Here is a 13,967-nt window from a genome sequence, read left to right on the forward strand (position 1 = left end):
ATTACTTTTTCCCAACCAGCCTGAAGAGGAATACATAGCAGGCTGAGATCGACTCTCACAACAGTAATATCCTAATTACCCTCCTCTTAGTAAGGGCTCCTTTTGACAGGTGTCAACATGACTTAAGTGGTTGGCTGCTGGGGTTTTTTTCCCCTTTATGTTTCTTTTTTCCACATTGTCATGTCTTGAAGTGGGGTTAAATGCTGACATCCCTTTGTGCTTAACTAGAGATAACTATCAAAGAAGTGCATAAATTACAGTTCCAGTTACACTGAGCCTAGCAGGCTCATCTGCCTGTAAAGATGAGACAGATAATGGAGCCAACCTGGACTGTATTTTCTGAACAGAGTTGTGAGGCTTGGCCTATTAAATCTCAGGTTCATCGCAGTTCCTTTCTGCTTTCTCAGATACTTGAACAAGTAGAATATTTCACCTAGCTATTCTGACTTCTCACCTCTTGTATATTAGTTACAGAATTTCTGTTTATCGGAGAAAATATTCACTCACCATCTACAAAAACACAAAATAATTTTTTAGACCATAAGTTATTTTAAAAGAAAATCTCAGATTAACAAGGGAACTTGTGGTGTATATATGCTTGTGAATGAGGGGAGAGCTGTCTAACAGCATTCACTCCAAATCTGATAGACAGACTGCCAGATTGTCATCTTGCTTGTCAATCCTTAACAGAAAATCACCTAAACAAGCAAACAAGCAGGCAGCCACTGCAAATATCCCTTCCACCTCTTTGACCAACAGCTATGAATGACAAAATATGCCCAGCTCACTTTCTAGGGGTTTTTTTCTTGCTGCTTATTGGCTGAGAATGTAATTTCATGGTAGAATGTTAGAAAATGACCCCTTGTAATGATAGAATTTACATAAATAAATGCTGATCGCACAAAACAGATAATATGCTGTGGATATCATCACAATAAGTTGTCTCCTCCTGACATAGACTCGGAGTTGGAAGCACACAATTATGCAAATCAAACTAATGCCAGTTGCTCATTACTGTCATGGTGGTAAAGGCAAAAACATATCCTCCATAGACAGCTCGAGGTTGGGCCACAGGCCAAGATGTTTGGTTTTGCTGACAGAGTAACTGAGTCAACAAAAATAGGGTATCATAGTAATACATCAGAGAGGTCCACATCAAGGCAAACCTGAAGCTTAGTGGACCGTGGATTCTGTCTGTGTGTGGAGTGTCCTTTCTTCGTATTGAGCTGTAGTGTGTAGGCATCCACACTGCAGATTCTATACAAACAGAGGCAATTTCGTTTAGAGCTGCAATGCTACAACTCTATTAGCTTTGCCTAAAACATGATGTGACATTTAATAATACTTAAACAATGTCAACATTCCAGACTAAGCACTTTATCAAGTATTTTAGACTACCTGCCACCACTGGATCTAGGTCTGTCCTGAATTCTCACCATGACACTGGAGCTGGTTTCAAACAACAGAGTATTCATTTATCATGTAAACATCTTTTTTCCCTCTCTCTCTCTTTTGTAAAACTAGAATTGCTGTTTCTGAGAGAATAGTTACCCCTAGGAGGAAGCTAATGGATCTGGGCTTTATACAGATGACTCCAAGAGCCAATGACACCATGAAGCAATGGTTAACATCCATTTCCTTCCTCTTCTCTGTGGTGGACTAATTCTGTGAATAGCCTTCAGTCTTCACCTGTCATGGCATCTGTGCCTTTTCTGTGAACCAACTGTTCACACCAAGCAGTGTGTCCTTTGTCCCTTCCTTCCGATTTCAGTCAATGACTTGCCTAGTCAGTGGTCATAGCTATGGAACAAAAACAGAATTAGACCTGAGCCCCACAGGTTGCCATGTCTATTTAGGCTAATTGGCCTCTACTTAGGAAAGACATTTCTGGCTTTTTATGTGAGTGGGTCAGAGATACATGAAAAAGAATTGAAATGTTCCATTAAGACACTAAGACTAATCTAGGAGATCAGCCAACAACTGGCCCTTCCTCGGCAACTGAAGGGGTTCAGCTGACATCAGCCTAAGTCACCCCTGCCATCCAGAAGTTCTCAATGTGTTATGCCCCTGTGTTTTGTCCTGTATACTAAGCAGACTTATGGTGTTAATGGATGAATAGAGAATTTTCAATAAAGGTTAAAGAGATTTTAAAATGCAAAAGATGGGTTAGAGAGATGTCTCAGCAGTTAATGGGATGTGTTACCCTTGCAGAGGGTCCGGGTTCAGTTCCCAGAACTCACATGGAAGTTTATAAAAATTTAGTAACTCCATTTCCGAGGGATCCAGCACCCTCTTCTGGCTTCCTGCTGGTATCAGGTATGCATGCAGTACACTTACATATACAGAAATGAAATTTTGCTGTATGTAAAGTAAAATAGATAAATACCTCCTTTATAAATCCCAGGGAAATATATTCTGTGAATAACAGAAAAGTGTATTCTTTTGATTACAAGGCAAAATGCAAACATGCAGGGAGCACAAACAACACCAAAATGAGATAACCTTTCAAACTCACTGGAATGACTAGAATTAAAGACACATAGCAATAATATGTGCAACCAATACTAGGGGAACTGACAAGGCCAGGAGAGCAGCAGACACAGTAGCCACCTTGGAAAAAGCTCTAACAATCTCTCAAAATGTTTAGCAGAATTTCTCCTCTTAGACATTTGCCCCAGAGAAATACAAACTAAATTCCAGGCAAACAATTGAAATGAATGTCCATATGATTGTTACTAAAATGTTGCAGAAAAGTAAATCATTCAAATATTGACTGACAAATGCATAAATAAAATTACATCACCATAAATTTAGGTACTATTAAACAATAGAGAAGAATTGAGAAATGATGTATGTCACAATATAAAGATCTTGAAGAAAAAGTCTAAGTGAAAGAAACCGGTCACCACAGACAATACCACATGATGATATTTATATAAAATGGGAACCAATGAAGGAAAATAGATGGATAATTCGCTCGATCTGGAAAGAGAGTAAATAGCATGAGTAGAAAAAGAATCTTTTAGGTAATAAATATGTAATATTAGATTGTTATAATAGCTGTACAGCTCCTGAAATAATAGCTCATTTTATTTTCATCATTAAATATATATATAATATATATATATATATTCATAATATATATATTAATTGTATCTCAATAAAGATATTAAAACATGTCTTCATCACTCTACCTCTCTCTCTCTTTCTCTCTCTCTTCTCTCCCTCCTTTTTCATACCTTAGGTTTCACAGGCATGTAGGTTAATAGAGCTTTTTAAGGGCAAACAAGACCTCTCAACATGGCTTCTTTGTGGTTAATTTACCACACTTGGTACATTAAATAGTGAAAGCACAGGAAGACTTGCCATTTGTTCCCAGGTCCTGGTGTTCACAAAGAACCAGCTCAATCTTTGTTTCTTTCTTCCTGTGACTCTCAGGCCCCATTTAGCCATCCTAACATCTATCTGTGTAAAGGAAATGGTGGCACTGGTTATATCATAGTTTGCAAGTCATGACCAACTTCAATGGGTAAACTTAGACAATGTCAGGGGATCTGAGGGCTGTTCCTGATTTTTACGCTACTGTTTCTTCTCAAGCAGCAGGAATGAAGATAAATTTGCTTTGTCATGTGACATTGAGTAACTATAGACTCTGTCTACTACCCAGTCTCTTCTGGCATTCTTGTCCTTAGTTTACTATACCTTCTATTCAAGTCTTTAATGTTTTTACCTACATTGCCTCTTTTCATAAATTTGGGTCACTTGCTTTTGGTTTTACTTTCCTCCAGTTCACTCTTTAAGCTAGCTGAATGTCTGTCGTAACTATAAAGGAATACCCTTTCCCTCTCATATACTCTTACACACAAAATGCACACTGACTTTCTGTTGTTATAGGGAGATCCCCACCCATGATGGACAAAACAGCCTTCATTCTTATTCTCTCAAGAGAGAAGAATCAAAGGGGAAGTACAGTTATAAACAAGCAGTCAAAGTTGTTTCTTGTTTGTTTGGGGATTTTCTGTGTTTTGTTTGGTTAGGGGTTTGGGGGGGTTTATTTGTTTCCTTTGTTTTGATTTTTGCAAGCACAGTGTTACAGCAGACCCCAGTTACTACTTGGCCTATTATTTCTACCATGCTCCTCGGTGAGGTGGTCTTCTTCCCAGGCTACATGGAGATTTCCTTGGAAGTCGTTCGAGACCAAAATGCATCTTACTATAATTAAATATATGAGGTGGAAGAATCTGGAAGAGGGGTTAAATATTCAAAGTTGCTCTAAAGGAACGTCAAACGCCAGCTGCACATGTCTGATCACAAGGGGGGCCTTCTGAGAAGAGTGGAGAAGAGTGGAGACCAGCTCCTTATTTATTCTGAGCTCCCGGTGGGCAACCTTGTCAGCTGGCACACAATCTAGGAGGCTGGTGGTGCAGATGGTTGAGTTTCTAGCGGAAGTTAGCATAAATGTTTGGCAGTTTATTTTCCTCTCAAAATGGCGAGTGATAAATGGCTGAGGTGATCAACTCCAGAGGGAACTCAGGGTTTCCAACCAACCCAAAGTGCCTTTTTTCATTCCCATTACCCACTAGGGGACTGCAAGGATTCCCCCCTTGACTTTGAACCACTGCTTGGTTTTACAGTCCACTTGCCTGTGGTTTAGAAACCGAGTGTGTCAGCGTTCCATTTTACTGCCTTGGAGCAGCAGCAAATGTGTTTTGTTCTCTCCTTTCAAAAGTAAAGATTGTATTTTAAAATCACTCTCTCCCTGAGGGAACCACTTACTCCTAACTCTCTGACAAGCCATGAGGACCTCAAAATTAAGAAACATGTCCAGAAATGTGAGTTTGTACAGAAAGGACGAGAAAACCACCCAGACACGTAATGAGTCAGTTATGTGCCTGCTTCTGTCAGGAAGAATGTGTGTCTGGATTTTCAGGCTCATAATAGACATGTACAGCTAACTGACTTTTATCTTGCCTCTGTCATATTGATCTATCAGTGAATCCATAATAGAAGATAGAAGCCTGGAACAGTAAAAAGTAATAACCATTGAGATGGATAGCCCGAGCAAAAATGTAGTTTCATGGGGACACTTAGTGCGAAGAACTGTAGATTCATGTCAAGGGGGCATAAGTATCCCCTTCAAAGCCAACTGTTAAAAACACCTAGTGTACAGTTGACCTGCCTTCAGAATATGATATGTTTCTGTATTGATTTTTCGGAGGTTCAAAACAAGAGGAAATAGCCAAGTGAAAGTTTCTTTGCAGAGCACTAAAAGTAATTTACCTTCTTCCTCTGATTTCTGCCTCAGATTTTGTTTTATGGTTCAAAGTACAAGTGCTTATTTTAAAAAATTCATTTCTGACTTATGGTAGAAATCAGCACCACAGACCTAGAAAGTGTGAAGCAAGAGATGAGCCAGGAAATGAAACAGAACAACCCCCTCCCCACTGCATTAATGGAGTTAGGAGCTAGTCATCATGGCATGACGTACAGGCCTCAGATGTCCAGAGTTTTCCTCTTATTAGGGTATGCTGGCAGATTGTAGAATATGCAAAATGTTCCTCATGATGGCTTTGGATTCTCCTGGGGACAGCATATGACATTTCTTTTTATCTATATCCCCTTATATAATAACATTACCAACCATATTTTTAAATGGATTTTTGAGACAGAAGCAAAAAGGTTTGCTTTCCAATTCAAACTAGTGTTGCTTTCACAACAGCCTGTGTGTTAAGAACTGAAGAAAGCATCATGTTGACAATCTACAATTCTTATTTACTAATTAATTTATATCCCAAACACTGTTCTCCCTTCCAGTCACCCCTCACACATCCCTTCCTCCCTCCCTTCTATTCTAAGAAGGTTCCCCCTGAAAAAAAATCTCCCCACCCTGGTGCATCAAGTCTCTGATAGGTGCATCATCTCCCACTGAGGCCAGAAAGGCAGCCCTGTTGGGGAGCAGATACCACAGTCAGGCTACCGCTTTAAGGGAGAGGTTGCACAGGGAAGCACCAATCTCTGACATGATTAGTGATGTCATTTGGTGCTTGCAGACAAGAGCCTAGTATAACTGTCCTCTGAGAGACTCTGCTTAGCAGCTGACTGAAATAGATGCAGATACCCACAGCCAAACATTGGATGGAGATCAGGACCCTTATAGAAGAGTTGGAGGAAGATCGAAGGCTTGAGGGAGATAGGAACCCCATAGGAAGACCAACAGAGTCAACTTGCCAGGATCTCTGGGAGCTCTCAAAGAGTGAGCCACCATCCAGAGTGTACATGGGCACATATGTATATGTGTATGTGTATGTGTATGTGTATGTGTATGTATATGTATGTATGTATGTATAGATGTATAGATGTATACAATGTATACGATGTATACGATGTATACAATGTATACGATGTATATATGTGTGTATTGTATATATATTCTAGAATTCTTAATTAAGCCTCTTCCTTTCTCCCAAACATCACGTGCTTTATTATAATAAGCTTGATGTAGTTTGTGAAAATATGGGAAGCTAACTTCAGTGTATTTAGTGACTAAATTCGGTATATAGTCTTCATACGTCTTAATTTTTATGGTTGTAACAAAGTTACATTCTTTAGAGGTCTGTCACAAAGCATAACAGATTACACAAGGGCAAAAAAAAAAAGGAAGAAAAAAGAATGTTTTAATCAAGGCACAAAGAGTAAACAAAGAGAATGGAACCATTTTGCCGAAGTCCCTCCCTAACCTCAGTCTGTAGTTAAAAAAGGAAGGAAAGTTTAAAGTGTTGATGAATTCTGTGTCTGAAGAGTCAACTGCCCAGCTAGACCTGTGACCAATTGTAAAAGAATGAATTCGCACCAATTCTGTCATTCTTTTCTTCTTGAGTCCACCACCACTCGTCCACCACCACTCCCAGCAGGGCCACTCATTGGTTGAACCCCAAAGAAAGACAGAGAAAAGAATTCCAGGTTTACAATCCTTATCAGTACTCTAGAAGAGAGGAAGGAACTGAATTCCTCATAATATAAAAGAACAGCTTGAAAAATATTCTTTCATCGGGATTTTATAAGGGCATATACCATTGTATATTTATTTTGTGCATATGAAATTAATATTAGAATTACTGCTCTTTAATTACAGAAAAAAGAAAAAGGGAAAAAAAAGACAAAACAGGGTATCTGCTGGTGAAACGTCAGTGCAAAATGAGGTTGGAGTTGAGCTGTGGCTCAACTGGTGAAGTGTAAACATAACACCTGCTGAGGACATGAGTCCCGTTCCCAGCACCTATGCTCAGATGCTCACAACTGCTCACACCCCACTGAAACTCCGGGGTCAGAAGTTCCAGTCCCTTCTTTTGGCTTCTGCAGGCAGCTTCACTCATGGGGAAATGCCTCTCCCATGGATACTATTAAAATAAAAAGTACATTTTAAAATAAGAATATACAGCTTTTATCATATTTATGGTATACTGATTTTGTTAAGAGTTTTTCATATTTTCAGTATATGAATTCACAATAATGACACCTGTAACCAAAATAGAAAGTGTTGCTCAAGATCCCAAGGATAACAAAATAAGGAAAATTAGAGAGGGCTGGGGGGAAAGAGATCTGCTAACCTCTGTCATAGACTTCTCAGCAAATCCAACATTATAATAAGGGCAGTGAAAACATTCCCAGGAGGAGAAGGAATAATCTCTTCCTTAAATCCTCCGTTTATCCTTGTCCATTTTGGTTTTAGCTCAGATTTTGGAAATATGCTGTATCCTTCATAAAAAAAAAATAGGAAAGTAGGATTTTCTCTCAAGGCATTTGATAACAAAGTACATTTTAAAATAATGTATTATAACTATAAAAAATTCAGTTACATGTTTTCCAGAACAGGATGAAAACATTTATGAACCATAGACTATATTTTTTAAAAACCATACCATTAAAGAGGCTGTTTATTGTAAGCACCTAAATCTGTTAGATATTAGATACAGGCTATGTTATTTTTGTGTTGTGATTTCTTTTTCATAAATATCTTTACTGTAGCTTCTGTAATCAACTGATCTAGGTTGAAAGATTACAACATCACAGAATCACACTTAAAATATGCAAATTTATATATTTTCATTCAGAAAAATGATACCATTGGCTGGAAAAATGTACATTCAATGCAGAGTCCAGTTGTCATGTTACACATACTGATAGTGTCTTGAAAAATATAAGATACTTCCACACACAGGTAAATTATTTGTTTATCCATTATCACCTATCTCTAGATCCAAAATTGAAATAATTCAAGTGTAAAAAATTACTTATTAACAGAATGTTCTCTTCAAATTTTCAGTCACTGGAGAAATAGTTGAGGTTCTTCTAGTCCATAAAGGTGCTTAATTCACATCCAGATAAAGTGATATGTTACCAACCTTTGCTTGGCTTTACTACTTGCCTAATTTTTTCATTATTATTATTATTATTATTGTCTTCACTTCATCTCATAAAAGGCAACTTTTTAAATTTGTTTCAAAACAGACTCAAATGACTAGAATTGTTCTGTGTTTTTAAAATTACAGAGAAGGATAAAAATCTATCTGATGACATCTTTCAAGGTCTGTTGGCATTTTAGTTCCATTAGAGCATGACTTTGACATAATCCACAAGTTGGTTGTGAGGCATGACACTGTCGAGTAGTAAGCATATATGTAGAGGACTCATTTCAATGCATGGCCACATGCACACATGCATACACATAGGCATACACATATACCCCATGAGAGCGTTCACACACACACACCTACTAAACTGAAATAGGACTCTGAGGTTATGGACTGATATTTGGCTCGGTGGTTAAGAGCACTGACTGATCATCCAAAGATCTCAGAGTTAGTTGTCAGTGTCCCTATGGTAGCTCAAAGTCTTCTGTAACTTCAGTTCCAGTGAATCCTAATGCTCTCTTCTGGCTTCTGCAAGCATGGAATGCTGATGATGCATGCGTTCGAACACACACACACACACACACACACACAGGAAACAAAAATTAATTAGTAATTTTATAAAAAAGATTGTGATGACAAAGAATAAGATTACAAACTAGGAAATCATTTGAATGTTTCTAGCCCTTTTCTAACTATGTTTTTCCTCATTAACTTATTTATTCCCTTTACATTCTGACCACAACCCTGTCCTGGTTCCCCCTCCTCACAAAGTCCCTCTCTTTATTCCCTCTCCCCTTTTCCTCTAAGAGGGTGGAACCCCACTTGGATATCTCCCCAACCTGACACATCAAGTCTCTTCAGGGCTAGTGACATCCTTTCCCACTGAGGCCAGACAAGGTAGTCAGCCAAGGAAATTGATTCCACAGACAGAAAACAGCTTTAGAGACAGCCCCCATTCAAATTGCTGGGGGACTCACATGAAGACCAAGCTGCATATCTACTATATATGTGCAGGGGCCTAGATCGAGCCCGTGTATGCCCTTTGGTTGGAGGTTCAGTCTCTGGGAGCCCCCCAAGGGTCCAGATTAGTTGATTCTGTTAGTCTTACTGTGGAGATCCTATCCCTTTCTAGCTTATGATCTTGAATGTCTCTTTCTCTCTCTCTCTCTCTCTCTCTCTCTCTCTCTCTCTCTCTCTCTCTCTTTCTCTCTTTTTTTTACCAACTACTTGTATTGTTACTGTGGTACACTTTTTGTCCACCACACTTTATATATTTGGAATTCTTTGACTTTTCTTTGTAACAACAGCCATTACTCGTTTGTCTCCTGAACACTCGCGTCTCGATTTCATTTATTATTCCAATTTGGTAATTTGCCTCTTTCCCGAATCTCAGAGATGCCAATTTCTGCATGCTGTTCTTCTCCATTCCGACCTGAGTTCCTCCCTTGCTCTGTACCCATCAATCAATATGTCAATAACCTGTAAGCCAGTGAAATCCCATTGTTTAGGGGTGTTTTGTTTTTTTCCGTTGTTTCACAACTAGGTCAAAACTCTTTGGAGACCCTGTATAGTTACTTGTTAAGGTTACACTTCTAAAATCATTATCCCATGTGGTGCACAGCAGATTTTGAGAGAGTTTTATGAATGAATGAATCCTGGGCTCCCTCAGCCAAACAGGTGACTCCCAGCCTCACTAAGTCTTTTATCATTCCATAAATTAAATAAGGAAACATAAAACACAGAGGATCATGCAGCATGCATGAATAAACAAGAGAAACCGTGGAGCAGAAATCAAGTTCAAAGCTGTCTCATTTCAACTGTCTGTTTCCTCTTCCCTCCCGCTCCTTCTGCAGCTGGGACTCCAGGCCTACTTCTCATAGAAAGACTGCCCAACCCACAGGGCTGAGGAGAAGAGCCAGAGACCCCAAGCTGTTAATAAATGGAGAATGCAACAGCAGCCTCTGCTGTCTTTACATTTAAGGAGAAAAATACGTTTAAATAATAGAGGGCAAGTGACTCCTACTTGCTTATCTAGGACCCCCTCCTATACCCTAAACTAAAGTTCCCCTAGAGCCAGCAGCTGTACGAACCTCCTTTAAGCTGATGTCCTATGAGTGTGTCACAAGCACAGTTGCTCCCCTGGTGATCTCATAGACTGACTTTGACAGTGAAAGTATAGTCCCAGTGGGAAAAAAAAAAGAACAAGAGAGAGGGGTTGAGAAGCCAATAATTCTAAGTGCCATCAGCCTACCATTTAGAGAAACAACAAAACAGACAGAGTAAAGTTCAATTGCCCTCTCATTAGCCCCAATTAACAGTGTGAAGGCTGTTTGTGTGTAACACCTTATTGTTTATTGTTGGCTTTCAGAAATTGAGAGATGAAGAATCCCAGTTATATAGTTAACAGGATAGCAAACAATTTATCCAGAAACAAATATCTACAGTTTCAGTCTGTTTTATGGAGCAAATAATGAGTTTAGAGAAGTTTTGTCAGTTTAAGAAGAACTCCAGCAAACACACAGCATTCAGTGTTACCTAAATTAATAAAATCTAACGTACATAGGGAAATTAGTACAGCCAATATTGTTGCAAAAATAACATCAGTAATTCTACATACTTCTGACTACTTCACTGCTAGAAGTCTTGACTAGAGTCAGATGATGTTCAAACAAGGGTCCTTTGGGAAACTGCAGTCCGCACTATACAAGTCTAAGTTGTGTGTTTTCAGGATCCAAGTCCAGTGTTGAAATGGAGCCCTTGCTCCCCTTATCCGTACCTCAACTCAGTCACTTACAGAAATATGTATGCACTGTGAGGGTTCCTGGTTCCCATCCCCAGTGCAGGTCAAAATTTAAAGTAAGAGAGCAAGATATGGCTCAATGGTTAAGAGCACTGTCTGCTCACGCAAAGACTGGAGTTTGGTTCCAAGCACCCACCTTGAATAGTTTCAGCTGTCTGTAATTCTAGCTTCAGAAGATCTGAGAACACCCTCTTCTAGACTCTGTAAGTATGCACACAGTCCACATGAAGAAAGCATGCGTGCACATGCGCACACACACGCACACACAGACACGTAAAAATAAAGATATTTTTAATAATAAAAGGTTGTGGTGGAGTTGAGAGAGGCAACATGATTAGACTGAAGACAAGAGTTTAGCATGGGTATCCTTAATGAATGGCATCGTATGTCGGGGAAGGAGCTGACAGCGGTGTGCCTTGCTTTCATTCTCATTAGATAGCCAGCAGTAGCTTTCACCTGATTTTTTTTTTTATCTCTTTTAACCAAATTTCCAGTCAAGTCACATGGGCTGGCCTTGAGTATCACTTTCTCCGCTGAATTCTTTCTTTCTTAACCGACGTTTTGTGGTTAAATAGATGAATTCCAGATGTGAGAAGAATCATTCACATTCATAAGGAATGAGGTCCTGACTCATTAAGGGAAAGATACCATTGCTTTCTGGCTCTGAATGCCGAGATTGCATTTCCTAGACATGAGAGGGAATAGTGAAATTTAACAAAAGCCATAAGGGATACTTCCTGGGTCACCAAGAAGGTCATAACATGAGCATACCATTTGATCTCCTGCTGGGGTCCATATGCCTCCTTTGTGTGCAGCCCCATGGGTATCTTCCACATCACACCTTCCCAGAAGCTTAGGTAGACCACCGTTGGCACCTGCATGACTTATCTCACTGATCTAATCCAGAAGAAAGCGGCAATAGAATCCTAGTTTAAAGTATTGAATTAAGACAAAGACCCATGAGGAGTGAGGAAAGATGTGTGCATGCCTAACACCCATCAGGAAGTGATCATGGTGTTCCAGCAAGGAGAGAGGGCTGAAGAAGGCAGGAGAGGAACAATAGGTCTCTACATACTGCAGCACTATCTACTCTGGTAAGGCTGTGAGTGGTCTGGCCCTCCTCTCTTAAACAAGTCATTCAGAATTCAGTCTTGTCATGTGTTTGCCAGCTTCGTGGGCTTCATACAGGTTAGTCTTGCTCAGAGTTCTGCAGCCAAGTGTTAATTTCTCACTTGTGGGCAAACTGAAGTTACCCTGTAGAGTGCCCTGGTTGGGAAACTAACTTCTTTTTTCTCTTTTATTAGTTTCTCATAAAATTTGGTATCATAAAAATGAGAAAAAATTAAAGAAAGAAGTACTACTAAAAACAAAACAGCATCATAGCCAAGAGTGTGCTTTTAACTAGCTACAACTTTCCCTTGTTACCCTCATTTTGAGGAATTAGGCAAACAACCACCACAGTGAACCAATGAACACACTCACCGAAACATCCACCAACACGGCATGTGAGTCACCGTGAAAGTGTGCTCAGATAGAAGGTCGTATGCCAGAGCCAGACCACCACATGACCGAATGTGTACTTTCCCAAGCCCAACCTGATAATTAACATTATGTAATTAAAAGTAAATGCTTTAATAGTGGTTTGGACTCACTGTATTTCTCTGTATTCTGAATCCCATAGTCTCACTTGTATTCACTCTGACAAGGCTATCAGATAGACCTCTGCTGAGACTATGGGCAGGGGCACCAAAGCACTCACGGGGAAATGAATTGTGAGAATTCATCCCCACACAGCCAAAATGGGAGGAAGAGCAGCATCCAGTGTCTCAGAGGATGGCTCCGGTGCAGAACACTAAGGACTTGGTGGAATGCTCAAACACACTGATCCACTCTCAATGCTTTCCGTGAATATGAGCATCTCTGTTAACCAATGAATGACTTAGATATCCCACTCATTCCCATAGGCCATGTCACAGATTGTTTTGTTGTTGTTGTTTTGTGGTTTTTTTGTTTTTGTTTTCCTACTTTTGAATCTACTGGATTGTTAGGAAGCTGATCTCTGAGACTTGGAACAGCATTGTGGGAAACCAGCATCTTATGCTTTGTTCTTTTACAGGGCCCCTGCTGCACCCCAAGAGCAGGTGCTTTGCATTAGGCTGCCCAAGGCCAGCAGGGCCTGCCTTTATTACACTTGGGTAAATAACACTCACTGTTGTCGTCATAGCTTTCCACACTTTCAGAAAATGTCACTAGCCACATATCAGCAGGGTTCTTTGTCTAATTCCTACAGCTAAGGTGGCAAGGAGGTTATTAGAAGTAATAGCAAATTTAAACTTTTATTAGCAGTAAACTGCAAAAGCTAATGGTGATGCCAACACTAGATAAAATCATTGTCACAGTTAATTCTGAACTCCTTATTTCAAGCTTAATAATAGGAAACTCAATGGAAAGGATATTACACGCCCCATATCACTCATGAGTGCCGCAGGCCTGAGTAACTTGTTATTTTGCTCATGAGTGAAATAAAATGCAGATTATACTGCCTGCTATCAGGGGCATTGTTTTAATTGAGGATGTATGCATGGAGATGAGGGGGAAATCCGAGGAGCTTCTCATTTTTGTAAATGTTTTAAGAACATTCTCATTTATATCTGTGATTCTGTGATTCACCATTGTGCTGCACGCACACGCCTGTGTGTGTGTGTGTGTGTGTGAGAGAGAGAGAGAGAGAGAGAGAGAGAGAGAGAGAGAGAGAG

This window comes from Grammomys surdaster, unplaced genomic scaffold, assembly GCF_004785775.1.
Source record: "Grammomys surdaster isolate TR1022 unplaced genomic scaffold, NIH_TR_1.0 125701, whole genome shotgun sequence".
Lineage (NCBI taxonomy): Eukaryota > Metazoa > Chordata > Mammalia > Rodentia > Muridae > Grammomys > Grammomys surdaster.